Consider the following 12855-nt stretch of genomic DNA (forward strand, 5'->3'; position numbering starts at 1 on the left):
TCCTGTGAGGGGGAATGAAGCCAAAGGTCAGGACTTCAGGCTGAGACACATTTTCTGAAGGGAGGCAAAGGCGGAGCCTGAGCAATGCCCTCCCATAACATGCTTTACACACTACCAGGAGTGACCCACCCCACCCCACTGGGACTGGGTGGTAGATTTCCTGGAAGAGGAAATTGAGGCACACAGGCACAAATACCTTTCCAACACAGTGATGGCCTAGATTTCAACACAACCCCCCACACCAAGACAGGCCACCCACCATACCCAAGACGTATCCCAAGGCAGGCAGCCTCAGACTGACAATCAACGAGGAAAAGTGGTGAAGATGCCCACTCCCACATGACACTGACACTGCAAGGCTTCATCCTACCCCCACAGCTCACCTCTGAGAAAGACTCTGAGCTGCCTGCTGAGAGGGAGCAGGGACAGAGAGGGCAGACCTCAGGTCTAATCCCCACTGAGCATTCAGTGAGACCTTCACTACAAATGCCAAGCAAAGAAGGGACAGACCCTTCTCCTTGGCTCAGCCTCAGAGCAGGGTTGAAGAGCCAGGAAATGAGGCTGGCAAAACAAGATTACAACAGAATTCAAACAGGCTTAGGATGCTTGCCCTAATGGCTCCCAGAGGAGCAAGACTTGGACAGGAAAGTGACATATACAGGAGGTGACATTTATGGGAGGTGACATCTACTGAAGAGTGACATCTACAAGATACAGAACAGTGACGTCTACAGAGGTGACATCTGTGGGAGAAGATATTTACAAGAGATGATATCTACAGGAGGTGATACAGAAAGTGACACCTATAGGAGGTGATCTACTGAGCACTGTGACAGCTGGAGTAGAAACATCGTTGTGATGGTCCAATAGTCAAGTTGGAAAAATTCAGTGCTCAGCAATAAACAAGTGGAGGTCCAGGAAACCCACACGGGTAAGTGACACAGCAGCAAAGGCCTCTGGGCACAAGAGGCAGGGGACCAAGGCCACCACTCAATGTCTGTATCCAGGGTTGTGGGTGGACAGACCCAGTGAGAAATGGCTTGATGTAGGCTTTCGAATGCTGTTTTCCAGCACCCAGGGCCCCAGCTGCCTAAGGCTCTGTGAATACCAGGAAGTGTCTGAGTCGCCAATATCAGCCCCCAGCTCCTCTGAGGTTTGGCTTCCCAAATCCCCAGGGGTTGTGTGAACGTCCTCTGTGAGGTCAGCCGGTGAGAACTGGTGACCTGGATCTATGTCCCATGCCAACACACAGCATGTGTGGGCGAGCCCCGCTGCACACTGGATGCCTTGGTCTGGGACCCCAGCTTGCTTCCCCAGTAGATGTCCACCCTACAAGAATGCCTTTCTGCAGTCTTTGGAGTCTGCGCTCTGGAAAATCCTGAAAACAAAGTCGGGTTTATATTTATTTGCATTCCTGGGCTACAGCCAGCCTGGAGGCAGGAGGAATGAAAAGCCCTGGGTCTGTCAGCCTTGCTAATTCAGCATGTTTGTGGTCCCGAGACCCTAGCCATGGGACATCTCGCCTACACAGCTGAAAGAACCTTCTAGAAGCTCAGGGTACTGGCAATACCACCACTCATGCTGAGAGCAAAAGATGGCATGGCTCACAGGGGCTTTGGGTCACACCCTGCATGGCAGACAGTCGAGGGTGAAGCTGGGGTCTTCTACTGTCCCACTGGGTAGTTCAGGCAGGCTTTCTTCAGCCCCATCTTCACCTGCCTTGTTCTACTCTTTATCTCCAGCTACCGGACCTGGTCCAACATACCTGTCTCCCTGACTGGACCGGTAACGTCCTTTAATAGCATATGTTTTTAAGGTTCACTATTAACTGCCACTAACCCACAAGAGAAAGGGCCTGGAATAGAACTCAGTGCCTGGTACAGCTCAGATCAGTTTGGCGAGTTCCACTTCTTACTTCAGAACAGAAAGAGGATAGAATTCAGCCTCTGGTTCCCTCAGAACCCCTGGGTATCTTTCTCCTTCCTCCACCTTCACGTTTCAGATGACAGTACACAGTAGGTGGAAAGACGACTGAGTCTCCTAGAATAGCAAAGACTTTCAAACCTGTCGCCTTTGGGCAATTCAAGAGTCTACGAGGAAAGGCCAGAGGAGAAGCAGGCAGGGATGGTCTCAGTTGATCTCCATGAGGGCTTTTTTGTCTCCCAGGGGATCTGTGGCTATGCCTAGAGACTTTCTGATTGTCATGATTATCATGGCATCTACTGCTCATGGACCCAAACAGCTGCCAACCACCCAATGGTGCACTGGATGGACCATAGCACAGAATGATCTGACCCAAACATCACGCGTGCCAAGGCTGAGACACCAAGCACTCTGGAGTCGGCATGCAGAAAGTCTGGAGAAAGCTGAAGACAGTTGCTGAGGGACAGTGGGGCCTGAGTATCCACAAACATACCCTAAAGAGCCAGCTGGAACACCTACCAGAAGGTCTACCTTGTGCAGATGGTAGAGACACCCAGGGCTGTGCAGGAACTGGGCTGTGGACACAAGGCCTGCAGCAGTTGACTATTGCTCCTTAAGCTGCCCAGATGCAGGTGTCTAGTAACACAGTCTGACCAAAGCAAGCAGAGACTAGTCATTCCCACACCACCATGCTGGTAAAACCAGACCCCCTGGCTCTGATACCTGGTACCAGTGCCTCTACTGGGGCTTGAACTCAGGGCCTAGGTACTTTCCTCTGCTCTTTTGCCCAAGGAGAGCGAGCACTCTCTCACAGCTCTACTTCTAGCTTTGTGCTGGTTAACTGGAGATAAGGTTCTCAAGGGCTTTCCTTTCCAGGCTGGCTTTGAACCACAATCCTCAGATCTCAGCCTCCTGAGTAACTAGGATTATAGACGTGAGCCAGCAGTGCCTGGCCAAAAAGTTTCCCAGACGTTTTTGTGGAAAAGGAATCTTTAAAGTAGGCTCAACATACAAAAAATTAGACAGAAAAGCAGAGGGGCTTAGGGTGTAATCAGAGGTCTGGGTCACCCGTGGGTTCTCTTGGCAGGCATGTGGCACATGTCTTCATTGCTGTGTCTCATGCTAGAGGTCTTAAGACTGTGAGACTTGGCACTAGACATTTGGGGCCTCAGAGTTGTTTGTTAGGGGGCTTCTCTGAGCACCCTAAGATGTCCTACCTCACCTCCACTTCCCTCAAGCATGTCTTCAAGTTGTGCAGACACTGACAGAAGCCCCCTGGGGACCCGGTGGAAGTGGTGGGTCATAGCTCATAGTAGGAAACAGTTATCCAAAAGAGGTCTATTTTAGGCATGCATGTTATTTAATCTAGTTCTCTCCCTCACTCCCTCTCCCTTCTTCTCTTTTTCTTTTTTTTCTAGCTGTCCTCCCCTCCTTCATCACCATCTTCACAGAGGAGGCAGCTGATACCCAAGGACACAGCCTGTATTGTGCACAGCGCTAGTCCCAGAGTGGCCCAATGACGAGGGGAACGCACAGAAGACACTTGCAAATGCAACTGGGGTCTCAAGCCTGCAGACCCAATGCACTAACCCTTAAGTCTCTTCCCATCAGCAATTCCAATAAATAAGGAGCAAGACTCAAGAAGCTGAACAAACATCTCTCTGGTTCACCAACCCTGGGAGAGTCAGTATTTAACTGGAACTCCAGAGTTGCAGAGCAGCCAGGACCAGGAACCCTCCAGGGAAGGGAGGAATGCAGCCCTAATGCCAGGGAGGGCAGGGGACAGAGGCAGCAGTGAGACCTGGCAATCGCTACCCAGCCAGTGAGGGCTGGAGGAGACACACAGCACCTGGGACTCTCAAGACCCAGGACATTGGTTCAGGTGGCAGTGCCAGTTCTAGGAATTACACCACTAGAATCCTGGCTTCACAACTTTGAACAAGCCATAGCCACGCTGTGCCTTGGTACGTCTGTAAACTGTGCCCATTCACAGTGTCTATTCTACACGAAGTATGGAAAACTTGGTGCTCAAAGACAAAAGAATCCAGCATACAAGGCCAGCTTCTGGACAGAATAGCTGCGCCTTGGTCCTTTTCTTCCTCCCAGCCTCAGATGCTGGTCCACAGCCTCTGCTCACCCTTCGGAGGCCCCTGGGATCCCCCTGGACTGAGATCTCTATATAGATACCATGTTCCAGGAATGGCAACGTAGCAATGTGGCTGCTCCCATGGGCAAGTCACTGGGGGAGGGTCACCCCGTACTTCTTTCTGCACTCTGTGCAGTCACCCTTAAGCCATGAGTAACCCCAGCTTTGGGCAAAATCCACATTGTAGAGAAGGTCTATTTCTAAGTTCGCTCCCAAGTACTTTCTAAGCCTTGGCAATGGCTGTGAAACATCCACACATCTATCATTTCACTGGCTCCTGAAAGCTGTCCTTAGGATGGGTGGGGATGGGGGGTAGGGAGGGAGACCTGTCATGTCCATAGGTGTCCATTTCATAGACTCCCAAACAAAAACCCACATGGCTTCTCACAGCAGTTCACATATCTGGCTTCCTCCCAGGGAAAGAAACCAACCTGGCTGCTCGGTATGGAGGTGCAGGTGGAGAACGCGGGGGATGGCAAACAACAGTGTCACCTCCCAGGGTCCTCCAGCAAAGTAGAGAAAGGGAGAGCAAAGGGAACCAGGAGCAAGGCTTGTATCAGCCACTGGCTCAGATTTTGCCCCTTCTATAACAAGTCACGTAAAAGCCAGGGTGCTGCGCATTATGCTGGGCTCATTACAGACGGATTTTTAGTGGCGAGCAGAGGGAGTGGATGTGTGCCTCTGTGTGGCATACTCTTCAATTCCGCAAACCCCACCCCCACGGAGCACAAAGGCTCAGTTTTTGCAGTAAGTCAGGGAAAAAATTGCCTTGAGTTATGTCTAGATGCTCCGCCCTACCGCCAATATTATCTTTCCTCAGGATTTTGCCAAAAATCCTCTCAAGTCAGGCCAACAGGCAGTTCTTGTGGGCTCCTTGGGTGTTTTCTGGACTTTTTGAAAGTCAGGTCTCTGGGGAGGGTGTGCCTGGACTTACAATGCTTGTCTTACATAATCAAGCTAGCAAACAGAATGGGTGGACTCGCTGGCCCTTCCAGAAAGTTCTCTGGATGAGGGGAAAGGAGGTGGGGGAGAGCATTTAAGTCTCGTAGTGATCAAAATCATTTTTAATGGTAGAAACATCTTGTGCAGGAGACTTGCATATAGAATTAGGGCCTTAGGCCCCAATATGGTAGATTCCACTATCTCACTCCACACCGAAAGGAAGCAAAGGGGTTACTAAGAGAAGTCCAACCTACCCCACCCTCAGCTCACCAACGCTGCCCTCATTCTCCAGGGACTGGCTGGACCTAGAAAGGAATTTCTATGTGGTCAGCTTGAGCCTAGAACTAACCACAGGGTCAGGGGAGCAGAGCTGTTGGCTGCCACACAATTGCAGGAAGCGAGAGCATCAGGAACCACAGGCCAGCCCTCTCCACATCCCACTGTGACTTCCTAGAGGTGTTCAGAGGTGTCCTGGCCAGTGATTATGGTAGAGAGAAGACTGTCAGAGGGGACAAATGGGGTGACACTGGTCACCCTGGATGATGATCCTGTGAATTTAAGGGAAAGGCGGGAGGTGCACTGGAGGGTCTGTGATGAATGACTGAAACCACACAGCGCCACCAGGTTAGCTCAGGATGGGAAAGTGGATCCTCAGGCAGAGCCCTCTGTTCAAGAGGAGTTGCTGGCACACTGACGAGATCCGTGCACCAAACATCTCCAGGTGGCTTCTGCCATCCCAGGATGCCCTGCACAGTCTCAGGTTCTCAAGGTAAAAACGGGCAACAGAAAAATGGAGACAAACACAACCCAGCCTGATTCCAGAAGGACACATGGGATCCCTCAGGGAGGGGGCGGGGGCGGGGCGGTTGAGGGTTCCTAGCAAATTCTGAGAGGTGCTCAGAACTGCCTATGTCTTAAGAATCCTGTTCACATACATATTGAAGAAGGCTCCCAGAACCTCCTCAAAACCTAGGGGGTGGCGCTGGGGAGGGAACTGGAGGAATAAGGCAGAAACCTGCAAGCAGAGCTCTCTGCAGGCTTAACATGAACATGCATGTGAGGGTTCTGTGGAAGGTAAGCTCATGAGCAGGCACTCGAGTCCCACAAGACTCACCTTCTACATTCCAACTGGGGAAACACAGACTCCCCTAAAGACATCTGGAGCTCACACCCAGGCCAGGGGGTGAACAAGGAGTTGAGTAGGTTGTCAAAATGTTAAGACAGATAAGTCAAGGACCTCAAGGCCCCAAGAACCCCATTCTGTAATGGGTCACTATTTCATGGTGCCACCATGTTTCCCATGTGTCCCCTCATGATGCCCAATCAGCTCCATGCCAACAACCAGTCAGTCATGGGTTATCTTTAGTGTCGAACCTTTGTGTCCCCACCTGGCCCCACCACACCACATCCAACAGTCTCAGTCGGAACACGGGAGAGGCCAAGCGTGTCCTCAGAGACTGCCAACTATCCCAATGCCATTTCCTGATTTAAGATGAGGAGCTAGTTAAAGGGTGGGAAGGCCTGGGACCAGATGCAGTCATAAAGAGAGCCTGCAGTGAATGCAAGAAGCCAAGCCCCGCTTGGGATGGTTCTGTTCCCAGCAGGAGCCTTCAATGCCAAGGAGACCTGCTGGCTTTCAGACTAGGACACAGGACCTTTGAGTCACACTTTGGATCCTAGGCCCAAGGAAGAACTGCAGCTTTATCAGAAAAACACACTGCCTTCTTGCCATGCTGGGACAAGCTCAGGCCAGCAGGTGTCAGTGCTCCAGGGCCCAGCTCTGTTCAGATGCAGGGTTATTATGTAGAGGGCAGCGGTCCCAGAGAAGCCACTGACATCTCATTAAACTACCTTTGCTACTTTTTGGTTTAGATAGCACCAGAATTTGAACTCAGGGCTTCATAGTCACTGGGTTTGCTGGCACAGCTGCTCCTCTTCTTGAGCGTGGAGACAGAATCTCATAGACTTTTCCGTCCAGACTAGCTTCCAATCTCAATCCTCCCAATTTCCTAACTAACTAGGATTACAAGCTTAAGCCACTTGTGCCCAGCCAAATGATTTTGCTAATCTTTAAGGAAGTCATTTACCCTGTGAAAACCCACTGGCACTCTGCCTCAAAGCGGCTCTATCAGAAACCTAAATACAAAAAAAAAAAAAAACAGACAAAAATAAGATTCATTCCAACCAGGAAGCCCCGGAGTCCTGTTTGCTCGCACCTTGACACGGGCCTCCCTGCTCTGGTCTCAATTCTCAGAGATTGGACAGGGCGCTGGGTGAGTTTTCATTCCATTTCAAATGACCCAACCAATGGCAAGGCTCCCAAGTCTGCTTGCCACTGGGAAGACATCATAAGACATGGCTTGGGAGGCAACCCCGGGGCCTGTTACAAGAGGGTCAGCTGTGTACTTGATCTACACACTGGATCCCGGTCTATTCAGGTTGTTCCATGCATAGCTTAGAACCACTTTTGTGGGCTGGGCCCTGCGCCAGATGCCAAGACTCCAGGCAAAGCAGCAAAGTCCTCTTCTTCTTGGCACCGCCTCCTCTCCAGTCAGAATCAAACTCCCATTTAAGAAGGCCCAGGTTTGAGACAATACCCCTGTCACCGTCTACCCAGCGGACTCTATTTGCAGATTTGCCAGCCTCTACTGAAAACTCTCTCTCCCTTCCCCACCAGGGACTGGCAGAGCCACCACCCACCCAGGCTGTGACCTGTGCTTTCTGGACCATTGCCTCCTCCAGCAGCTGACGACCCCTTTGCAGGCGGGGCACCAGGATACCCTCTTCTGTGCACCTTGCTTTTCCCACTTTCCAGCGGGAAGCTCCATGCAGACTTTAGAATTTCTCTACAGGAAGCACTGCAGGTTTGCCTTGAAACCCAAGAACCCAGCTGGCTCTCTTGGTGAGAGCGCGCACGTGGTCCAGCGGTGTTGTAAGGTTGTCTACAGCCCTAGGGGCCACTCCTGGCTGACCTCGGAACCTTCTGCCTTTTCCAGAAGCCTCAAGGGACCAAACAAGCTCAGGTACCCCCGGAGACTCGCGTGGAAGTGCTCGACAGCCTCTCCTCCCCCCAACACGTGGTCTCTCAGACCCGCGCCTCCCGCGCCCCTGCCAGGCGGGTGGCGCTGGGGACCAGCGGGGAAGGCTGACAGCAGGGGCGACAGACGGGAGAGTGTGTGGTGGGGGAGGGTGGCGGGATGAGAACACGAGCCACACATCCCAGCTTCGTCTCCTAATTTGATGGAGGTGGTGACAGTGTTTCCCCGCCAGCATTCCTCACGCCCAGCACGAAATCTCCTCCTCCTCGGGCTGAATCAGAGACCCCGGCGGGTGTCCCGGGGACGCCCGAGCAGCTCCAGCTGCTCTCCCCGGCGGGGCTGACTGGAGACTTGAGGGGGGGGGGGGGTGGAAAGTGGGGAGGGTGGGCGGAGGCGAAGAGGACGCCGCTGCCGGCTCCCGCCAGCCCCGCGGCCGCCCGACGCGCGCCCCCAGCGGCCCCGTCACCCTTCCGGCACCGCCGGCGCGGGGCCGCACCCCTGCCGGGGACGCTCGGCGACACTGCGCTGCACGCGCCGCGACACACCCCGGACTGCCCCGGCGCACACAGGCGCGCACGCCCTCCGCCGGAGTTGGCCACCCGGGCCCCGGGCCAGGCTGGAACCCAGACACACCCACGTCCCCTGGCCCAGATGCAGGCCCGCGCGGCGCGACACCCTGACACACACACACACACACACACACACACACACGTGCACACACGCACCCCGATTTCCTCCCGCACCCACGGGCCGGCGGTCCCAGGTGTGCGTCCGGAAGGGCGGCGCCTGGAGTCGTGGAGATCCAGGTGTAGCCGGACAGGCTAACCCACTCCACCCCAGCCGTCAGAACCCTCACTTCCCGAGCTGGAGGGAGGGGGACCAAGAGAATGGAGACCCGTCTTCTTTCCTTTTTCTCTAAGCGACACCCCCAGGAGCAGCGATGCCGGCGTCCCCCCCCCCCGCTCCGTCGCTGCGCGCTAGTGTCTGGGGGGTCGCGGCGCGCCTGGCAGCTCCGGATGCCACCTAAGGGCGGGCCCGGCGCTCCGGCTGCACCCCGACGACGACCCCTCCTGGTGCCCGGGAGGGGGACGGCGTTGGACGGAGCTTACCCAAAGCAGAGAAGGGAAAGGCGGCGCGCTGGGACTGGCAAGGGTGCACGGATGGGGCTGAGATCAGGAAGACGCACGGCCGGCTGCCGAGGTTTGTTTACGTGGGGCGAAGGGCCACTTTATAGGAGCCGAGACCCCGCCCCGGCGCCTCGCTCCGCCCCGGCTCGCCGCGTCCCCCCCACCCCCCCGCGGGGAGCCGCGACGCACCCCTTCCCCGCTCCGCCCCCCGCAGCCGCGCGCCCCGCCGCCCGCCCAGCCGCCGCCTGTTGCGCAAGCCGCGGTAGGGGCGCGGCGGGCGGGGCGGGGCGGGGCGGGGCGCCGGGCCCAGCTTTGGATCCACACCCACACCCCCTCCCCTCACTGGGGGCTGGGACTTGGCTTGCCCGTCTCCCTCGTGCGCTCGATGTGGTGTGCGTGTCCATGCGCACGTTCCAGTGTGTGGCGTGTATGTGTCCATGTGCTCGCCCCTGGGTGTGCGCCAGGGCTGTGTGCATGTTCGTGTATGCACTTCCTGTGGCCTCCTGCCCACCCTTCCTGAGGACCCCGCCTGGAGTCTTCTTCCAGGTCTCCGGGTCTTTGCTTAAGTTCAGCGGCTTTCCCAGTGCTGCCCCTTCCATGCCCACAGAAATCCTTACTCCATGTTCACCCTGTCCATCTTGCCCTCCTCCTTCCCAAAGCCTCACCCCGCCCCTCCCAGTTCTAGGCTCACCTTTCCCCTGCCCTTTGCAATCTCCAGAAAGGCCCAAGGCTCCCTCTCCAACCTGGTCCCAGTCCTGCTCCTGGGGTTTTCTGGAACTGCTCTCACAGAGCAAAGAGAGCCGCCTTTCTGGGCCCTTGGCTGTACCTGAGAAGCTCCACAGAAGCTGTGTCTTAAAAGGTGGACGTCTGGGACCCACCCTAGGCAACCATCATCAGAGTTCCAGGGAATGTAAACATGGCCCAGTTTTTAAAGCGCCCTGAGTTAGATCTAACACAAACCTATGTTGAGAATCACAGCACTGGAGAAACGTGAATACAGAGTCAGACTCACAGCTAGGCCCAGGCATTGTCCCAAAGCCACCTGCCCAGCGCTGAATCTGCCGCTGTGTCCAGGGTAATCTTGAAGGCCTCCCTTTTCCCCTGCACTGAGCTATGAACATCTTTCCTCCTCTAGCCCAAGATGACTCAAAGGCACAGGACTGCCCTTCCCTCTTTCCCTTTCCCTGGCCCTGCCCTTCAGTCCCAGGACAGCCAGAGAGCTCTGCTAGGAGCTTGGTCTGGGCTCAGCCACTTAGAAAAGCATAAAAGATAAAAATCACTTCCTTCCTGAGTATAGCAGACTTGGCTTCCCCACACCCACAAAATGGCTAAGCTGAGCCCATTCCATTCCTCCATTATGTGCAATCCACTGTGGACCCAGAGGAATTGAAATGGACAAGTAAACAGTTGGCATCCTTAGTAGCCATTCTCACAGACTGTGCCACCTGCTCCCACTTCTATATTTCCATTTTCCTATAACCTTCCTGTTTGGTTGGTTTTTCAACAAACACTTATTGAGCACCTATGGCCTGCTATCTACCAAAGATGAAGAACACCAAGTTTGAGAGTATGGAGGACGATATGCCCTCTTCTCCAGGAGCAATGGAGACCCACTGTGCATGTTCTGCCAGGACAGAACAGTTACCATCCCTTTCAGGAGGTCTTCCTGCCCAGAAGGCACACAACGGGCCAGTCCAGCCTCTGAAGCCTGAGGGTGCTGCTAGTGGTCACTGGGTTTAAAAGCTCTACTTTCTATGTGGTCATCAACATTGAATAAGTCAAGAGTGAGGGCAAGAAGAGTGGAGGGAGAAGATCAGTGAGAAGGGAAGAAACTGAACAGTGAGACAAGTGCCACTTGCACCCACACTCCTTCTCTCAAAAAGCTGATCTAGCCGAGGTTCTCTTGTCTTCCTGAATCCTCTGCTGAGTACCAAATGAAGCGGTTACTATGCCTGGCTAAGATGACCACGCAGTCAGAGAAAAGACTTAGTGCAAGCCTGGATGCACAGTCAGGGTGGTAGAGGCTTGCCCGCCAGGGAGGTCCCCCAGGGAGCTGCGGTGTGGCCTGGCAAGCTAACACAGCAGCCGCTCCCAGAGCTGAATGTGGGTGGAACCATATTGAGCTGTGGAAGTCATTTCTCTTTCCCACTGGTCAGCAGTGGAATTCGATTTGCTGAGTGAATGCACATACACTGCAAATCCATCACAGAGTGAAATTCCCCTGGAATTTTCTGTTTGTGTGTGTGTGTGTGTGTGTGTGTGTGTGTGTGTGTGTGTGTGTTGTGTGTATGTGTGTGTCTGTCTGTCTGTCTGTCTGTGTGTTGGTACTGGAGCTTGAACTCAGGACTCAGAGCTTGGGCATAGACCCTTAGCTTTATTTGCCTAAGGCTACTCTACTACTTGAGTCACAGCTCCACTTCTGGCTTTTTAGTGGTTAATTGGAGGTGGGAGTCTTATGGGCTTTTTTGCCTGGACTGGATCCTCAGATCTCAGCTTCCCCCAGTAACTAGGATTACAGGTGTGAGCCACTCACATCTAGCTGCACACTGGATTTCTTAATCACCATGGGATCATCTATTCTCTGGGTTAGGAGAAGAAGCTGGGATCCACAGGAGAAGCACAGAGTTTTTAGCTCAGGAGCTAGGTTTTATCACTTCTAAGCTGATGCCTTAGACATATTACCACACCCCACTGAGGAAAACCAACAGGCTTTCTAACCAAAATTTAGTGAGCAGACTGACAGAGCCTCCAGTTCTTTCCCCTCTGGATATAATGAGAAACTCCCTGAAATTCCATGTCTCTCCAGCCTTGATGTTGGCTTGCTCCGTATCTTCTTTCTTCTCCCATCATGCAGGCTTCCGGAGTATTCGGTTCAGCATGACCACAAATGGTGTATCCTAAACCAGACCTCTCTGGATATGAAATGCCCTCCAGTAGCTGTGACCCAATCCTTCTCACACTGTCTGGTTCCAACTTTTCAAAGCCGGTGTCTCAATACACAGTCCCCCTTCTTCATCTCCTCTTCCTTTTCCTTTGTACTGTCTAGCTTAGCAAGTTCCTCTTGGACCTGGTTGAATAATCCTACACAACTGTTACGAAAAACAAAAGCCGTTATCCCCTCACTTCCCTGAGTCTGTCTTCCTTAAAGCTACCAGTGTCACCTCTTTGAGAACCATCTGTGTCTCACCTCTGCCATTCTCAAGCTCTCTATTTTGAGGCGAGTCAATTTTCCACCATGGCCTCCTTACTTACACACCTAATACTAGAAGTAATTCATAGGGCCACTGGTTCATGCAAAGTGCCTTGTATGTAGAGAGCTCTTGGTTTGAAAACATCAGCCACTACCACCAGGCCTCCTGTTATCTTGCACAATCAATCCCCAGTGCCTGGAGACCTCTGAAGACGTGAGGAAAATGCAAAGTGTTTCCCAGGGACATTGCTTCCTAGGTCCAGAATGGGACTTGGATTGCTGGGCCTAGTATAGGAATCTTCTACGTGTCTCATGATCCCGTCTACTTCCTGACTTTCAAGTGTACCTTGCTACCTGTGCAAATCACCCCAGTTCTCTACAGCAGCTGTGAGGCCCCCCACCAAAAAAAAAAAGCAGTGACAGGAAATCACTTCCAAAGGAATTAAAATGCTAGGCCAGGTTCGAGATGCAGAATACATCCTTCGAGCA

The sequence above is a fragment of the Megascapheus bottae genome, chromosome 9, assembly GCF_031878675.1.
Source record: "Megascapheus bottae isolate mThoBot1 chromosome 9, mThoBot2.hap1, whole genome shotgun sequence".
In the NCBI taxonomy this organism is placed as follows: Eukaryota; Metazoa; Chordata; class Mammalia; order Rodentia; family Geomyidae; genus Megascapheus; species Megascapheus bottae.